The sequence below is a fragment of the Rattus norvegicus genome, chromosome 3, assembly GCF_036323735.1.
Source record: "Rattus norvegicus strain BN/NHsdMcwi chromosome 3, GRCr8, whole genome shotgun sequence".
Taxonomy (NCBI): Eukaryota; Metazoa; Chordata; class Mammalia; order Rodentia; family Muridae; genus Rattus; species Rattus norvegicus.
In genome coordinates this window covers 58,063,504-58,082,839 of record NC_086021.1, presented here as the reverse complement: position 1 = coordinate 58,082,839, position 19,336 = coordinate 58,063,504, and the positions used below count along the sequence as shown (strand labels likewise).

The 19,336-nt window shown below is 36.4% G+C and overlaps 1 protein-coding gene across 11 annotated transcripts in view; it reads left to right on the top strand.

Moving 5' to 3' along the window:
• Nucleotides 1–19,336, top strand: part of Prpf40a (pre-mRNA processing factor 40 homolog A) — a 62,218-nt gene that overhangs the window by 16,157 nt on the left and 26,725 nt on the right. The gene's annotated exons all lie outside the window — the stretch shown is intronic.

The window sequence follows — 19,336 nt, the reverse complement described above, 5'->3', positions numbered from 1 at the left end:
GGGCTGAGACTCCGTGGTGGTGCTGAGAAAAGGAAGAAGTCTTTCTTTCCCAAGAAGAATAAGCATAAGAGAAATATTGTGCTGAAATATTGTAAGGAGGATGAAAACGCAAAATTAGTTGCCTTTGTTAGAGTGTCCTTCTGATGGATGTGGTACCAGATATTTCATGGTCAGTCACTTTGGCACATGTTGTCTGACTTAATTGTTTCAACAAACCAGAAGACAAGGAGTTGTGCAATAGTTAATAAGACAAGAATTAGGGTGAGGGTGGGGAAGAAAAGGAGGTTTTGAAGCTAGAAAGATGAAATGGCTTTGGAGGTAAAAGTACTTGTTGTACAAGCATGAGAACCTAATTTCAAATCCCTATCATCAGTGTGAAAACAAGGCTGGCTCTATATGCCTATAACCTCAGCACTGGGGCCAAGACAGGTGAGTCCTAAAGCTCTGGCCAGCTTAGCCAACAAAGCAGTAAACTTGTGAATTACAGTGTACAGCAGAGAGCAATAGAGACTTTCAGTGCCATATATCTGCATTTACAGTGTTGTGTGCACATCAAAGGCAAAAAAAGAGAGATATTTCATACAGTTTTTGAAACTTGAAAAATCCAAGACCAAGCCACTCTGTCTGGGCTGTGGTTAGAGCCCTGGTTACTTTAACAGCATGACTAAAGACATTACTTTTGGTGTACATGCCAAGAAAAAAAAAGTATGGTGTGTGTAACAAATCATGACCAAGAAATAGGTGAAGCCAAGGAAGGTTGAAATAGAATTTCTTAGGTGAGTTTTTTTGTTTTGTTTTGTTTTGTTTTGTTTTTTAAGATAGAATATTCTATAACCACTATAATGTTTCAGAGGCTCAAGTATTTCTAGAATTGCCTCATGCAAACTGTTCATCCAAGGTCTTTGTTAGATTTTTAGAAAGTAAACTCTATTGGGTTATACATAGTCTGAGTCCTTTTAAGGAATTTTATTTCTTAAGTCTCATAGTTTTAATTTACTAGAAAGATGAATTACTCCGATTTGGTTTTGTGTATTTATTAATTGTCATTAATGTAATAATAGTATTAGTAACTAACAGCTTGCTTTATCTTGTGAAGAAAACTTTCGAGTTGTTAGTATTTCATTTATATACTAGTACTTTAAGCACTTGTCTTGTAGTAAAAAGATAATTAAAAGTTTCCCTTAATATTTTTATTTTCATTAAACATGTAATAAAGGGTTTCTACAATATTTTCATATATGCATATAATTAACATTGAATACATTTATCCCCCTTTTGTTTGTCCCTTTTCTCAAATAAGTACCCATTTTTCTATTTTATAAATCTAGGTTTTACATATGATAGACGGTGTGGTTTTTTTTTTGAGATTTGTTTATTTATGTATCTTATGTATATAGGTGTTTTGTCTGCATGTGTACACACCATCATATCCCATGGGACTCCAGTTATAAACAGTTGTTAACCACCATGTGGGTGCTTGGAATTGGGCTATGGACCTCTGGAAGAGCATCCAGTGCTTTTAATTCCTGATCCATCTCTCCAGCCCTAAGCATGTGATATTTTTATTGATAGGGCATATTTCTGTTTAAATTATGATCTCCAGTTTCATTTTCTTCCAGACAAAATGACTTTTTTATGAGTTAATTTTATAAACACATATATTAGTTCTCCATTATTTATAGAAACCCAGGGTAATTGTATAACTTGTCTGTCTCAAAGGTATTTTATCTTGTTAAATGTGAATGTCTAAGTCTCCCTTGTGTTTTGACTTGATTTCTTCAGGAGTGTAACTGAGAAATGGTATATGAATCCTATTTTAGTTTTCTTCGAAGAACCTCATGTTTCTGAAGTGGCAGTACTAATTTACATTCCCAACAGTATATTAGAGTTCCTATTTCCCATACAGCCTTGACAACTGTCTTAGTCAGGGTTTATATTTATGCACACAAAAAAAATCATGACCTAGAACCAAGTTGGGGAGGAAAGGTTTATTCAGTTCACACTTCCATATTGCTGTTCACCACCAGAGGAAGTCAGGACAGTTACTCACATAGGAAAGGAACTTGGAGGCAGGAGCTGATACAGAGGCCTGCTAAACTTGCTTTCTTACAGAAGCCAAGACTACCTACCAGCTTAAGACCGGCACCACCCACAATGGACTTGATCCCACTGATCCCCCTTGATTAGTAAATGAGAAAGTGCCTTATAGCTGGATCTCCTAATAACCCCTTGTCAACTTGACACACAAACACATCACTTCACTATAACTTTCTTATTCTTCCCCAAGATCTAAATAACTTTAAGAGTAGTTTGTTGGTTTTTGGTTGTTGTTTTTTTTGTTGTTGTTGTTGTTTCTTTTCGTATTGATCCAATTTTGACTGTCAGGAGTTACTTAGAACTTTGCATTTCTCTATTAGCTAAAAATATTGAGTAATTCTCTCATATATTTATGGGCCTTTTTTACTTCTGGAGAGTTGTCTGCTTTCTGGGTGCAGTGGTACATGGATTTGATTCAAGTACTTGGGAGGCCAAGATATGCATATCACTTTGACGGAGGCCAGCATGGTCTACAATGCACGTTCTAGGACAGCCAGGGCTACACAGAGACATACTATCTTGAGAAGCAACAACAAAAACAAAACCTGTTAGCTCAGTTCACTTGTCCATTTATTGAATGTAATTTTGAGTTCTTACGTATCCTGGCTATTCCTCATCTGTGTGATGAATATCTGACAAAGATATAATCTGTCATTCTACCATGTTATTTATTTTTTTTGCTATACATAAGTTTTTTAATTTGATAAAATCCCACTCTCAGTTCTTGTACTATTTCATGAATTAGAGTAATTGTCTATATAGTGTTTCTCCTATTAGTTTTAATGTTTCAGGTCTTGCTTTAAGTTCTTGGATTTACATTGAGTTGGTTTTTATGAAGTTAGAAAAGACCCAGCTTCATTCTAAATGGTTATCCAGTTTTCTAGGCATAATTTATTAAAGCTGTTATATTTCCACTGCATTTATTTTACACCTAGTTTAAATCAGTTGGCTTCATATTTCTGAGGTTTGTGGTGGTCTGAATGAAAATACCTTCCATAGACTCACCGGGAGTGACATTATTGGAGGTGTGGCCTTGTTGGAAGAAGTGTGTCACTGTCATTGGACTTTGAGGTTTCAGAAGCTTAAGTCTAGCCTAATGGCTTATTGTTTTCCTCCTGCCTGCTGATCCTGATGTAGAATTCTCAGCCACCTGTCCTGTACTCTGTCTGCCTACATACTTCCTGAAATAATGGAGTAAACCACTGAGCTGTAAACCAACCCAGTTAAATGTTTCTTTATCTTGGTCATGGCATCTTGTCACAGCACTAGAACCCTAACAAGACAAGGTTTTTTGTTTGATTTGTTTGACTTTTTTTTTTTTTCTTGTAACCTCTTTCCTTAGTTGTGGTTTTGATTGTCAGCTGAGCTTTATGGAGACTCATGTAGAAATATTTGTGAGGTGAATTTCTGGGGAGGTCTGTGAGAAAATTTCAGAGTTTAAACTAAGGGAAGAGACTGACTCTGAAGACGCAGATGGAATCAAAGGAGAAGGGCAGAGGGTGCTTTGTTCCGGCTGCGCACGCCATATTTCCTTGCTATGATGGACTTTGAAATGTGAACCAAAATAAATCTTCTGTTTACATTATTCTATCAAGGGTCTTGTCACAGCAAAAAGAAAAGATAATACAGACATGTGTCTGGTTTTTCCATTGTATCTTACTGTGATTTTTTTCTTCGTTCTTATTGTGGTTGGTGAAATTTAAAGTTAGGTGTTGGCATACTCATTTTTTGATTGTTTCTTTGTACTTTTGAGCAAGGGTCTTTATGTATCCCCTGGATGTTCTGGAACCCACTATATAGACCAGGCTGGCCTCAAACACAAAGAGAGATTGCTTGCCTCTAAGTCCTGGGGTTTTTTTTTTGAATAATGCTTTGGATACTCACATGAATTTTAGAATTCATTGAAGATTGTTTTTCAGATTTTGGTGTGGGTTACATTCAAGATGTTCACTGCTTTTGCTAATAGAGTCATTTCCTAATATTAAATATGCTAAATGAGGAATAAAGAAAGTATGTCTGCTAGTGTCTTTGATTTCTTTCTTCAGTGTTAATGAAGTTTTCATTGTAGAACTATTTCACCTCCTTAATTATAATATGTATTCCTAGGTATTATATTACGTTTTGAGGCTGTTGTATATAGTGTTATTTTCTTTATTTCTCAAGTATATTCAAAATTTTATATACAAAAATTACTAAGTATATATAAAAGCTACTAATTTTGCATGTTGACTATACTACTTTACTGAAAATGTCATGTCTGAGGGTTTTCTGGGGAGTCTTTGAGGTCTCTTAGGTATAGAGTGTTTACAAGTAGATGATATGATGTGTCCTTTTTGTATCTCTTTATCTTACTCTTCTCAGAATCCAAGCATTTCATTAAAGGTAAAAAGAATTGATACCTTTTCCTTTCAGACTTCAGAAGAGATACCTTGAGATTTTCTCACTTTCATATACTACTAGCTTTATGTTTGCCATATGTACACTGTATTTTAATGTTGAGGTATGGTCCTTTCTTCCACCCTTTCTCTGTTTTTTGTTTGTTTTTCTTTTTTGTATTATTTTTTTAGAGAAAGGGTCACTCTTTGTAGCTTAGACTGCTCTTGAACTTGTGATCATCTTGACTCAACTTTCCAAGTGCTGGTATTGTAAGAGAACATCACCATACCAAGGTGTGTGGAACTTGGGGTCTGTGCCTTTTTCAACTGAGCTGCATCCTCAATTCAAAATGTACTGAGTCTTATCGGGTTTTTTTTTTTTTTCTTACATGTAGCAAAGAAGTTTGTGATTTCTGTCTTAGATCCTGTTTATGTGCTATGTTACTTTTATTGATGTGTATGTTGAACTATGCTTGAATCTCTTGGATGAAACCAATTTGATCATCATGTGTGAATTTTTTAATATTTCATTACATTGCATTAGTACCCAAAAAACTAGCAGTTTCAGACCATGAATTTTAGATCGAAATGAAGTTTGTTTATTCCATTGCAAAATGTCTTTCTGCATTTAACAAAATCTTAGAAGTATTGATTTTGAAGTTTTGAAGTGGAGGAAAAATTGAACACTTTCGGTTGAACACTGTGGCTGTAGTCATTTAAGTTTTTTAGTAGAGCTCATCAATTTGCTGAACATACTTCTCAGATGCAGTAGGATTCATAGCCATTATAAAGTGCATCATAATTCACTCAAGAAATGGTTTTGTGTAGAATTAGAGGAAATGAAGGTTCAAAGGGTTTTTGTTTTATTTTGTCTTTTTAATTCTCCATGAAGCATCCCAACTACTTATCAAGCTTTTTCACCTTTCCCGTTTTCTTTAATACCAAGTGACTGCTGAATGATCCATGCTGAATTCTTTGGCTGTTTCCTGTTTAGTTTTAAAATGATCAGCTGTTATTATTGTTCTCATCTGATCATTATCAGCTTTGGATGGTTAGCCCCCTAGCTCCTCTTCTTCAAGGGTCTCTTCTTTGCAAATTTTCAAATCCCATTGTATGTTTCTTTGTTACCAGTTCCTGAACCTAATGCATCTTTGATGGTTTGAGTTTTCTCTGCTGCTTTACCAAAATTTTGAACTCAGATTGTTTGAATTTGCATTTTGTCTAACATTTCCATAGTATTAAAATAAGCAGCAAGTAATAATTCATTAGGAAAAATGTGAGAGTGTGTGTGTGTGTGTTTGACACTAATCACCTGTGTTAAACATGTATTTGAGATATTTGAGGTGTATCATTAGGTTGTTTCTCTTGATATCTTTTTTGTTAATATGATCACATATCGTTATAAACTTCTTTGGGCTTCCTTGGCTCTGTGTCTCAGGTTTTGCATGGATGTGTATTCACTGTCATTTCTCTATGAATTTTGTAATTTCCTCTCCGGTGTCTTGTGTGACTCAATATTTGTTTAAAAATGGATAGCTTAATCTCCAAGTGTTTTTGTTTCTATAGTTTCTTTTATTGCTGATTTTTAGTTTTATTCCATTATGGTTTGAAAGAACCTGAGGAATTATCTAGTATATGTGCATATGTGATATGTTGAGACTTGGTCTGTGTCCTGTGCTGAGAAAACTGATTTTTATCTGTTGATTGGAATATTCAATCTGTGAAACCCAATATTTTAGCTCTAGGGTTCATTATCTAGTCTTAGTTTTAAAGACCAATCTAAATATTAGAGTGTATTATTGAAGTTCCCCACTATTCTTACTATCTATGTGTTCATTTATATCTTTTGGTGTTTGTTTGTTTCATAAAATTAGGGGGCTCTACTCAGTGTTTGGTGCATAAATGTTTACAGTTATTATATTTTGATGAATTACTCCCTCTATTAATATGTAATGCCCTGTGATAGCAATTCTTTGTTGTCAGCTGTTTCTGAAATAAACTAAAATCTAAGTCGCTAGGTACATTTGTAAGGGACTTTTTCCCCTTAATTAAATCATTTAAATTGGAAAGAACTACCATCCAGATGGAAGATCCACCTTAAAACTGGTCCACAATGTCTGGAGGTAGTCTATATAAGGGGCATACAAGAAGGAACTTTTTGCTCTTTGCCTGCTTGCCCTCATACCTCTGACTGACAGGTTCACTCCTTCACTGACACCAGAACTTTCTTCTTAATGCTGACATGTATTGAGGACCATCTGAGGCATCCAGCCTCCTAGACTGAACAGCTACTGAATTCTTGGACTTTCTGTTGCTAGAGATAGCAATTGTTGGAGTAGCTGGGCCACAGCCTCTAAGGTTCTCTCACTTCCGTTCCTGAGAGGGCCCTAACTATACATGCCCTTTTTATCACTTCTAACTAGCTTTGGCTTGAAGTTTATTTTGTCTGATACAAGCTAGCTCTGCCCACATGTTTATATTTTCCATTTACATGGTAGTTCTCTATTCTTTAATATTAATTTTAATATCTTTGCTAGCTATAACAAGCAGCTAATTAGACACAGATTGCAAAAACAATGAATAAAAAAATTAATGAAATACAAGTTAAAGCACAATACACAAAATTGAGCAAGCAAAGCCGCTGCTGTAAAAAAAGTTACTAAGACTGGCAAGCCTTAGCCAATCTGACAAAGAAATGGGGAGCCCAGTGTGGTAGCATATACCTTTAATTCCAGCACTTAGGAGGCAGAGGCAGGATATTCTAAGTATGAGACCAGTATGGTCTGCATGGGGAAAAGCTCCAGGACTCTGATTCAAACAATCAACCAAAAAAAGAAAGAAAGGATGGTGAGAAGACACACATTTAAAAACAAAGTCCTATTATAAATTACTGTGGAAATCAATACTCCAAAAACCTGGATAACCTGTAAGAAAAGAAACGGTAAAGAAAAGAAAAGATCTCTGTCACCTACTGAGATTAAATTCTGAAGATACACAATTAACTTAAACCAGGTCATTACAAGCCATGCGATTGAAGCTGAAATTAAGGCTCCTCATAAAGAAAAGCCTAGGTAGGACCAGACTGATTGACTGCTGGATTTTATCAAACTGCCAAGGAAGATCTCATTTGTTGTATCGTAATTGTTGAGAAAGTGAAAAACACTGTATAGAAAATCATTGTATGAAGCCAGTGTTACTTTGATACCAAAACAAGGTAAAGGTGACAGCAGCAACAGAGAAGAAAGCTGCAGACCAATTTCTGTGAGCAGGAGTCCAGAAGTGCTCAATACTTGCAAAATAGAGTCATGAACATATTAAGAACATACCTTATAAACAAGGACGCCTCATCCGGAAAGGCAAGGTTGGTTTAACATTTTTAAATTAATAAGTGTAGAATACCATATAAGCAAGCTTAAAGATAGAGATGATTGTTCCATTTCACACACACACACACACACACACACACACACACACACACACACACACACACACACAGAGGCATTTGGCTGAGTTTCAACCCACAAATACACAATGTTACATTAAATGGAGACAAACAGCATTTTCTCCAGAATTGGGTACAAGACAAGGATGTTTTCCCATCTTATTTGTAGAGTGCTCCAGGCCTTTCAATAAGACCAAAAGAGAAGACAAAAGGGATAAAGGTAAGAAAGGATGAATTTAACTCTTAAAAGATTCCTTAAAAGACTCCATAGACAAAAATTTTTTGCTCCTCCCGTCATAGACAAATTTTAAACCTAATAAAGTGTAGTTACAAGCTCCAGTAACAGCTTGACAGAATTCAGCAGTGAATCTGTCTGGTTATAGCTTCAGTCTCATTACTTGTGATAGGTTGATCTAAAAGTACAGTCTTCGTGTAAACTAGCAATAAACTTCAAGATATTAAGAAAAAAGGAAGTGACAGAACATACCACATAATGGAAAGATTCCTGAATTGGAAGAATATATATTGTGCAAGTGGCTATACTTCTAAAATTAAAGATGCAATGCCTAACAAAATCCTTGCGTATTTCACCACCTTAGAAAGAAGTACAAAAATTCATACCTTACCCAGTCAGAATGGCTACTATAAGTGACAACTAGTGTTGGAGAGGGTATTTAATGATAACTTTACTGACTTTGGTAACTATGCAAAATAAGACAGGTGTGTAGAAATCACCTTGAAGATTGCTGAAAAAAATAAAAATAGGAAGTAGAGAAATAGTTCTACTTAAGTATTTAAGAGTACTGTTTGTTCTTCTCAAGGACCCAGCTTTGATTCTTAGCACTCATGTGGTAGCTCTCAGCTATCTGTATCTCCAGTTAGCTGATCCTGTGTCCATTTTTGGCCTTCGTGAACATAGGTACACATGTTAGCACATAGACTTAAAAATAGGCATAACACTCATACATAAAAAGTAAATATAGACCAACCAAATGAACTATTTTACTTTTATTCATCCACCTCGAGAACTCTTTCTCTTACCTTGGAGATAAGTGTTTGTTGCAGCTCTAATCACGGGGACAAGGAATGGAGGCAATCTAATTGTCCATCTGTAGATGATGGAGAATGAAAATCTAGTACATAAGGTGAATTTTCATTCAGCTGTAAAGAAAATTGAAGTCAAAATGCTAAGAAAGTAGATGGATTTAGAATATAATATTAAATGAGATTACAGAATCTCAGAACAAAACCACTCTTGACCTCATCAAACATAGCCAATAATTTACATAGATATGTATATATGCAAGCATATATGTGTGAGTACAGAATATCATAAAATAAAGCAAGAAAGATCAGTTGAGGGACAAGGAACAACTGAATGCAAGTTACTAAAAAAGACGAAGTGAATTATTTTTTTCTAATTTTGACATCTTGGATTAGGGGGATAGATATGTGTATTAAAATCTTGATGTTAAAAGTATAAAATCCAGTGTGCATCTCCACATTGCCTATTGTAACTGTAGAAGTTCATTGAAGTGGGTAGACTTTGGGTCTGGTTAATTTTGATGTCCAAGTTCTTCATATTAAAGCTTTTAGAAAAGAATATATTTCATCATCCAGTGCTAAATTTCAACAAAGCAAAAACATTCATTTCTCTTAACTAATCTAATAATTAGCTTGAATCTAAGCATTTTGCATTTATGTTAAGAGTAAATTGGTGTCTTGTATTCTTTTATGTTTTGCCTTTATATTATTTTGTAATTGGAGCAATACTGGCTTTATAAGATAACTTTGGAAACCCTTCTCTCCTTTGTGGAAAAGTTTGAGGAGCATTGGTATTAGTACTTTAAGGGCCTGGTAGAATCAGCTGTGAAATCCACTCATTTATTTGATCATGGGCTTTTCCTATTATTGATATATTTAACTTAGTTATGGTCTTCGTTTTGATAAGTCTTACGCATTTAAAATATATTTATTTCTTGAAGATTTTTTCAAGGTAATTTGAATCTAAATTTTACAATATTCCCTAGTGTTCCACTAGATTTCAGTGTTATTTATTATAACTTCCCATTTTACTCCTAATTCTTACTTGAGTATTTTTCCCTTCTTTGTATTTTCACTCTCTAAAGGTTCAGCTATTTAGTTCATTGATATGCTGTAGCATTAGTTCTGCATTTTTAACCTCTTCTTTATTTCTTTATGCAAATTACAGGTTTGTTTTACTGGTTTTCCAAAACCCTCAGGTTGTGTCCTGAGATCACAGGGCTTATTCTTTCATGCATTTAGAATATAGGTATTGTTTTGTTTTGTTTTTTTTGTTCAGTTTATTCTGGGTCTCCTGTTATTTAGATGGTTTTGTTTTTGTGGATTTCTTTCTTCCCACTTGTTAAATATTTTCTTTGTTTATAATGTTGGCATTTTAACTGGCAGCTTGTTTTGTGATAATTGGTGAGTTCTAAATAATTCTTGTCTTTGTATATCCATTTTTTATACCTAAATTACATAAATTTTTACCTAAATTACCTAAATGACATTGAAATCTAGTGGAACTTAAGAAATATTGTGAAAATTAGATTCAAGTTACCTTGAAAAAATCTTCAAGAAAGTAATATATTTTAAATGTATAAGACTTATCAAAACAAAGACCATAAGTAAGCTAATTTGGGTATTTAGTTAATTTACCTAAATTTAGTTTTTACCTAAATTATAAGTTCATTGGATAATTTTCTATGACTGTCTGTAAGTTGGCTCAGTCTTCTGTATGACAGATTGCTAGTTTTGGTGTCTTAGATCTTGAATATTGTAACAATTCTCCTGATTTTTGCTGTTGCTTGTTTATTGATGTCTGTCTGTCTGTATTAGTTTTTGAGCTTTGTCTTTACTCCCTGATAGTCCTTTTTTCAGCCTGGTGTGGCTTTCTATTGACTTGTCTGTCCAAGATTTCCACTTATCTTTTTTTTTTTTTTTTTGGTTTTTTTTTTTTTTTTGGTTTTTTTTTTTTTTTTTTTCGGAGCTGGGGACCGAACCCAGGGCCTTGCGCTTCCTAGGCAAGCGCTCTACCACTGAGCTAAATCCCCAACCCCCTTTTGTTTTATTTAAGAGAATCTTTTTGTTAACATTCTCAGGAGTTATTGCATAACTTTTTCTGTTTCTTTTAATTCTCTTTAAGGTCATCGATTAATCTTACTTTGGGTGTAACCTCCAATAGCCTAGACCTTACTTTGTAAATCTGGTATGATCCCTTTTCCTCTCCCACCTACTAGGATGATGGGTGTAAGGTCCTGTGAGGTACATTGAGCATTTTAAAATTTAGTATTGAGTCTTTAACACTTCAATTATTGGATTTAGGAATTGAAAAGTCAAAAAATTTGAAGTGTCATATTGCATTGTATAGTCCTTGGCTGTCATAGAACTAGCTCTATTGATAAGGTTGGCTGCAAACCGCCTCCTGAGTGCTGGAATTAAAGGCATGTGCTACTACTAACTTGGCAGTTCCTGTTTTCTTAAACAAAAAAGAAGAAAAAAATTACACCCTCCAAAAAACAAAACCCCTCTTCACTGGAAGGTGGTGCTCATTGTCACACTCAGAACACACCATTTAAGAAGACAGATTATTCCCTTTACTAGCAGATAGCATTGCAAATAGATTATTGTTTGGGGGTGTTCAAGTCTTTCCTTCATGCTGAGATTTCATCTGGTTTGAACCTATGCAGATCCTATATATCCCGTCAGTCTCATAACTAAAAAGTATGTTACAAAAAAAATAGAACAAAACCACAAAGAATCAGAGCTAATTCTTCCTGCCCATTAATATTGGAATCCTCCAGTTCTGAGGGGAGAACAGGACTTCTGGATTAAGGTGTCCTTTCTTTCAGTTGGTATGTGGGCCAAGGACTAGAGTTGTCAAGTAATGCTAACAGTGGCAAGGTTTCATGTACTCTTAAAACTTGCCTTTTCGGGGTTGGGGATTTAGCTCAGTGGTAGAGCGCTTGCTAGAAGCGCAAGGCCCTGGGTTCGGTCCCCAGCTCCGAAAAAAAGAAAAAGGAGAAAAAAGAAAAGAGAAAAAAAAAAAACTTGCCTTTTCAGACTTTGGCACTATCTCCAAAGAGCATTGTAGCTGGTGGGCCGGCAGGATCCCACTTGGCTGCAGAGACAGCATATTTGGTGATGACACCCAATTGTCTCCGAATAGAAAAAAAAAAATTCCTATACTTGAAAGTGTGAATAGAGACAACTAGACATTTTACCTGCAGATCTGAGCACTGTCAGAACCTACCCAGCAGTAAACTAACCTTTGAGAGATAGGAAGCTTTTTTAACACTGATCAAGCCACTGGACTTAGCTTCAAAACACAAATTTGTGTCTTTGAAGGCCAAGAAATGGGTAGTTCCTGGGCTCTCACTCTCCATGGTAACATGCAGGTGACTAGGCTTACTCCTCACTTAACATTGTCCATTTTATCACCACTGTTACTGAAGCTCTAGTGGATGATACTATAACTGAGCAACTGATGCAACAGTGCCTTATCTGGTGTGTAATTTTTAATATATATTTTATAAATATAAATTAATGCATACATAAGTCTAGCATACATCTTAGTTAAGTGTCAATACATTTAGAGTAATCATCCACTCCTCCAATAGTCTTTCACATGTTGTCTTTTCTGCCCAGAATAACCCGTGCTACCACCTTGGACTTCACGTATCTGTTTTTGTTATAGTCATATTTAAATTCATCTTTATCTTTGTATATATTTACATCTGTATTTACCACCACAATCACATTACATCCATGTTACAAACAATTGCACGAGCATATATGACTGGCATATTCTAACTGCTTCCTATGTGTAAATGGAGCCTTTGAAGGCATGTAATACACAAGTGTGAGTGTTTTTTACATTTATACCTAATGTTCTCTTGGCCTGTGTTCTGTAAAATGCAATGTTCGATACATGCCTTTGCATTTTGTTTTTGTAGCTTAGCATCCATGGTATTTGTTTCAACTGAACTTTTTTCTCCCCTAGTGACTGCACACTATTATGTAATGTGGACTGTGATACATTTAACTGAATTATTAACCAAATGATTTTTATTTCCATTCCCAAGTACAATGTTGCCATAAAAAACATGGTATATGCAATCTCATTTATTCATAGGAATTATTTCCTGTGGAAAGTTACAGTTGGCAAATAGGTATAAATAAGAATATTATAGTTTTCAGAGAAAAAAATAGTGGCCTTACTGTTAGGAAATTTAAGGAATATTATAATTTGATTTCTTTTTTTATGCAAGCACATAGTAATAAAAATAACTCCTAATAAGTTTGTCAATAAGTTTAAAATAAAATCTTAGTATTGAATAAGCAAGTGATACCATTTGGTTTTTTTTTTTTTTTTAATACTCATTGTTATATATAGTAACCTTAAATTTTGAAAAGTAGCATGTAGATCATCTCGGTAGCCCTTCATTAACCATGGTTAAATTTGTACCATGTGAAAAGCTCATGCCAAGAAAAGATCAACTTGTAAGTCAAATGACACGTGGCTGAGGCTTCTTTCTCAAGTTCTAGTAGACAATTAAGTTGTTCTGTTATTAGATCCCTGATTAAGAGTCATTTACATTTAGTTTCACATGAAAATCTCACTTTTTGGGCTTGAAATATTTGGATTCAGTTTTCCCCCGCCCCCACGTTATCTTGCTGGTGGTTTTTGCAATAAACCATTTTTTTTTATTAAATTGAGTATTTCTTATATACATTTCAAGTGTTATTCCCTTTCCCAGTTTCCGGGCAAACATCCCCCTCCCCCTCCCCTTCCTTATGGGTGTTCCCCTCCCAACCCTCCCCCCATTGCCGCCCTCCCCCCATAGTCTAGTTCACTGGGGGTTCAGTCTTAGCAGGACCCAGGGCTTCCCCTTCCACTGGTGCTCTTACTAGGATATTCATTGCTACCTATGAGGTCAGAGTCCAGGGTCAGTCCATGTATAGTCTTTGGGTAGGGGCTTAGTCCCTGGAAGCTCTGGCTGCTTGGCATTGTTGTACATATGGGGTCTCGAGCCCCTTCAAGCTCTTCCAGTCCTTTCTCTGATTCCTTCAACGGGGGTCCTATTCTCAGTTCAGTGGTTTGCTGCTGGCATTCGCCTCTGTATTTGCTGTATTCTGGCTGTGTCTCTCAGGAGCGCTCTACATCTGGCTCCTGTCGGTCTGCACTTCTTTGCATCATCCATCTTGTCTAATTGGGTGGCTGTATATGTATGGGCCACATGTGGGGCAGGCTCTGAATGGGTGTTCCTTCAGTCTCTGTTTTAATCTTTGCCTCTCCCTTCCCTGCCAAGGGTATTCTTTTTCCTCATTTAAAGAAGGAGTGAAGCATTCACATTTTGATCATCCATCTTGAGTTTCGTTTGTTCTAGGGATCTAGGGTAATTCAAGCATTTGGGCTAATAGCCACTTATCAATGAGTGCATACCATGTATGTCTTTCTGTGATTGGGTTAGCTCACTCAGGATGATATTTTCCAGTTCCAACCATTTGCCTACGAATTTCATAAAGTCGTTGTTTTTTATAGCTGAGTAATATTCCATTGTGTAGATGTACCACATTTTCTGTATCCATTCCTCTGTTGAAGGGCATCTGGGTTCTTTCCAGCTTCTGGCTATTATAAATAAGGCTGCGATGAACATAGTGGAGCATGTGTCTCTTTTATATGTTGAGGCATCTTTTGGGTATATGCCCAAGAGAGGTATAGCTGGATCCTCAGGCAGTTCAATGTCCAATTTTCTGAGGAACCTCCAGACTGATTTCCAGAATAGTTGTACCAGTCTGCAATCCCACCAACAATGGAGGAGTGTTCCTCTTTCTCCACATCCTCGCCAGCATCTGCTGTCACCTGAGTTTTTGATCTTAGCCATTCTCACTGGTGTGAGGTGAAATCTCAGGGTTGTTTTGATTTGCATTTCCCTTATGACTAAAGATGTTGAACATTTCTTTAGGTGTTTCTCAGCCATTCGGCATTCCTCAGCTGTGAATTCTTTGTTTAGCTCTGAACCCCATTTTTTAATAGGGTTATTTGTCTCCCTGCGGTCTAACTTCTTGAGTTCTTTGTATATTTTGGATATAAGGCCTCTATCTGTTGTAGGATTGGTAAAGATCTTTTCCCAATCTGTTGGTTGCCGTTTTGTCCTAACCACAGTGTCCTTTGCCTTACAGAAGCTTTGCAGTTTTATGAGATCCCATTTGTCGATTCTTGATCTTAGAGCATAAGCCATTGGTGTTTTGTTCAGGAAATTTTTTCCAGTGCCCATGTGTTCCAGATGCTTCCCTAGTTTTTCTTCTATTAGTTTGAGTGTGTCTGGTTTGATGTGGAGGTCCTTGATCCACTTGGACTTAAGCTTTGTACAGGGTGATAAGCATGGATCGATCTGCATTCTTCTACATGTTGCCCTCCAGTTGAACCAGCACCATATGCTGAAAATGCTATCTTTTTTCCATTGGATGGTTTTGGCTCCTTTGTCAAAAATCAAGTGACCATAGGTGTGTGGGTTCATTTCTGGGTCTTCAATTCTATTCCATTGGTCTATCTGTCTGTCTCTGTACCAATACCATGCAGTTTTTATCACTATTGCTCTGTAATACTGCTTGAGTTCAGGGATAGTGATTCCCCCTGAAGTCCTTTTATTGTTGAGGATAGCTTTAGCTATCCTGGGTTTTTTGTTATTCCAGATGAATTTGCAAATTGTTCTGTCTAACTCTTTGAAGAATTGGATTGGTATTTTGATGGGGATTGCATTGAATCTGTAGATCGCTTTTGGTAAAATGGCCATTTTTACTATATTAATCCTGCCAATCCATGAGCATGGGAGATCTTTCCATCTTCTGAGGTCTTCTTCAATTTCTTTCCTCAGTGTCTTGAAGTTCTTATTGTACAGATCTTTTACTTGCTTGGTTAAAGTCACACCGAGGTACTTTATATTATTTGGGTCTATTATGAAGGGTGTCGTTTCCCTAATTTCTTCCTCGGCTTGTTTCTCTTTTGTATAGAGGAAGGCAACTGATTTATTTGAGTTAATTTTATACCCAGCCACTTTGCTGAAGTTGTTTATCAGCTTTAGTAGTTCTCTGGTGGAACTTTTGGGATCACTTAAATATACTATCATGTCATCTGCAAATAGTGATATTTTGACCTCTTCTTTTCCGATCTGTATCCCCTTGATCTCCTTTTGTTGTCTGATTGCTCTGGCTAGAACTTCAAGAACTATATTGAATAAGTAGGTAGAGAGTGGGCAGCCTTGTCTAGTCCCTGATTTTAGTGGGATTGCTTCAAGTTTCTCTCCATTTAGTTTAATGTTAGCAACTGGTTTGCTGTATATGGCTTTTACTATGTTTAGGTATGGGCCTTGAATTCCTATTCTTTCCAGGACTTTTATCATGAAGGGGTGTTGAATTTTGTCAAATGCTTTCTCAGCATCTAATGAAATGATCATGTGGTTCTGTTCTTTCAGTTTGTTTATATAATGGATCACGTTGATGGTTTTCCGTATATTAAACCATCCCTGCATGCCTGGGATGAAGCCTACTTGATCATGGTGGATGATTGTTTTGATGTGCTCTTGAATTCGGTTTGCCAGAATTTTATTGAGTATTTTTGCGTCGATATTCATAAGGGAAATTGGTCTGAAGTTCTCTTTCTTTGTTGTGTCTTTGCGTGGTTTAGGTATAAGAGTAATTGTGGCTTCGTAGAAGGAATTCGGTAGGGCTCCATCTGTTTCAATTTTGTGGAATAGTTTGGATAATATTGGTATGAGGTCTTCTATGAAGGTTTGATAGAATTCTGCACTAAACCCGTCTGGACCTGGGCTCTTTTTGGTTGGGAGACCTTTAATGACTGCTTCTATTTCCTTAGGAGTTATGGGGTTGTTTAACTGGTTTATCTGTTCCTGATTTAACTTCGATACCTGGTATCTGTCTAGGAAATTGTCCATTTCCTGATGATTTTCAAGTTTTGTTGAATATAGGTTTTTATAGTAAGATCTGATGATTTTTTGAATTTCCTCTGAATCTGTAGTTATGTCTCCCTTCTCATTTCTGATTTTCTTAATTTGGACGCACTCTCTGTGTCCTCTCGTTAGTCTGGCTAAGGGTTTATCTATCTTGTTGATTTTCTCAAAGAACCAACTTTTGGTTCTGTTGATTCTTTCTATGGTCCTTTTTGTTTCTACTTGGTTGATTTCAGCTCTGAGTTTGATTATTTCCTGCCTTCTACTCCTCCTGGGTGTATTTGCTTCTTTTTGCTCCAGAGCTTTTAGGTGTGCTGTCAAGCTGCTGACATATGCTCTTTCCTGTTTCTTTCTGCAGGCACTCAGCGCTATGAGTTTTCCTCTTAGCACAGCTTTCATTGTGTCCCATAAGTTTGGGTATGTTGTACCTTCATTTTCATTAAATTCTAAAAAGTTTTTAATTTCTTTCTTTATTTCTTCCTTGACCAGGTTATCATTGAGTAGAGCATTGTTCAATTTCCACGTATATGTGGGCATTCTTCCCTTATTGTTATTGAAGACCAGTTTTTAGGCCGTGGTGGTCCGATAGCACGCATGGGATTATTTCTATCTTTCTGTACCTGTTGAGGCCCGTTTTTTGACCAATTATATGGTCAATTTTGGAGAAAGTACCATGAGGAGCTGAGAAGAAGGTATATCCTTTTGCTTTAGGATAGAATGTTCTATAAATATCCGTTAAGTCCATTTGGCTCATGACTTCTCTTAGTCTGTCAACATCACTGTTTAATTTCTGTTTCCATGATCTGTCCATTGATGAGAGTGGGGTGTTGAAATCTCCCACTATTATTGTGTGAGGTGCAATGTGTGTTTTGAGCTTTAGTAAGGTTTCTTTTACGTATGTAGGTGCCCTTGTATTTGGGGCATAGATATTTAGGATTGAGAGTTCATCTTGGTGGATTTTTCCTTTGATGAATATGAAGTGTCCTTCCTTATCTTTTTTGATGACTTTTAGTTGGAAATTGATTTTATTTGATATTAGAATGGCTACTCCAGCTTGCTTCTTCTGACCATTTGCTTGGAAAGTTGTTTTCCAGCCTTTCACTCTGAGGTAGTGTCTGTCTTTGTCTCTGAGGTGTGTTTCCTGTAGGCAGCAGAATGCAGGGTCCTCGTTGCGTATCCAGTTTGTTAATCTATGTCTTTTTATTGGGGAGTTGAGGCCATTGATATTGAGAGATATTAAGGAATAGTGATTATTGCTTCCCGTTATATTCATATTTGGATGTGAGGTTATGTTTGTGTGCTTTCATTCTCTTTGTTTTGTTGCCAAGACGATTAGTTTCTTGCTTCTTCTAGGGTATAGCTTTCCTCCTTATGTTGGGCTTTACCATTTATTATCCTTTGTAGTGCTGGATTTGTAGAAAGATATTGTGTAAATTTGGTTTTGTCATGAAATATCTTGGTTTCTCCATCAATGTTAATTGAGAGTTTTGCTGGATACAGTAACCTGGGCTGGCATTTGTGTTCTCTTAGGGTCTGTATGACATCAGTCCAGGATCTTCTGGCCTTCATAGTTTCTGGCGAGAAGTCTGGTGTGATTCTGATAGGTCTGCCTTTATATGTTACTTGACCTTTTTCCCTTACTGCTTTTAATATTCTTTCTTTATTTTGTGCGTTTGGTGTTTTGACAATTATGTGACGGGAGGTGTTTCTTTTCTGGTCCAATCTATTTGGAGTTCTGTAGGCTTCTTGTATGTCTATGGGTATCTCATTTTTTAGGTTAGGGAAGTTTTCTTCTATGATTTTGTTGAAGATATTTACTGGTCCTTTGAGCTGGGAGTCTTCACTCTCTTCTATACCTATTATCCTTAGGTTTGATCTTCTCATTTGTCGCGCCCACCTCGACCGGCAAGGAAGACGCAACACTGTTGGATCCTTCTCAATCAGCCTTTATTGTAGGAGCACCTTATTGATGATACGGGGACCCCAAGGAACAAAGGCACTTGCCTTATATACAAGACAGGCTGTGGCTGTAAATTTGTCCTCTAGGGATTGGTGGAGCATGAAATAACCTATTTAGCATGAATATCACCCTGGCCTTGTAGGTGCTGGGGGTCTGCCAACACATGTGCTGTAGGTGTTTACCACAAACGACCACCAGATGTCGGCGCCATCTTTAGCCGCTCCCTACACTCATTGAGTCCTGGATTTCCTGTATGTTTTGGACCAGTAGCTTTTTCCGCTTTACATTATCTTTGACAGTTGAGTCAATGATTTCTATGGAATCTTCTGCTCCTGAGATTCTCTCTTCCATCTCTTGTATTCTGTTGGTGAAGCTTGTATCTACAGCTCCTTGTCTCTTCTTTTGGTTTTCTATATCCAGGGTTGTTTCCATGTGTTCTTTCTTGATTGCTTCTATTTCCATTTTT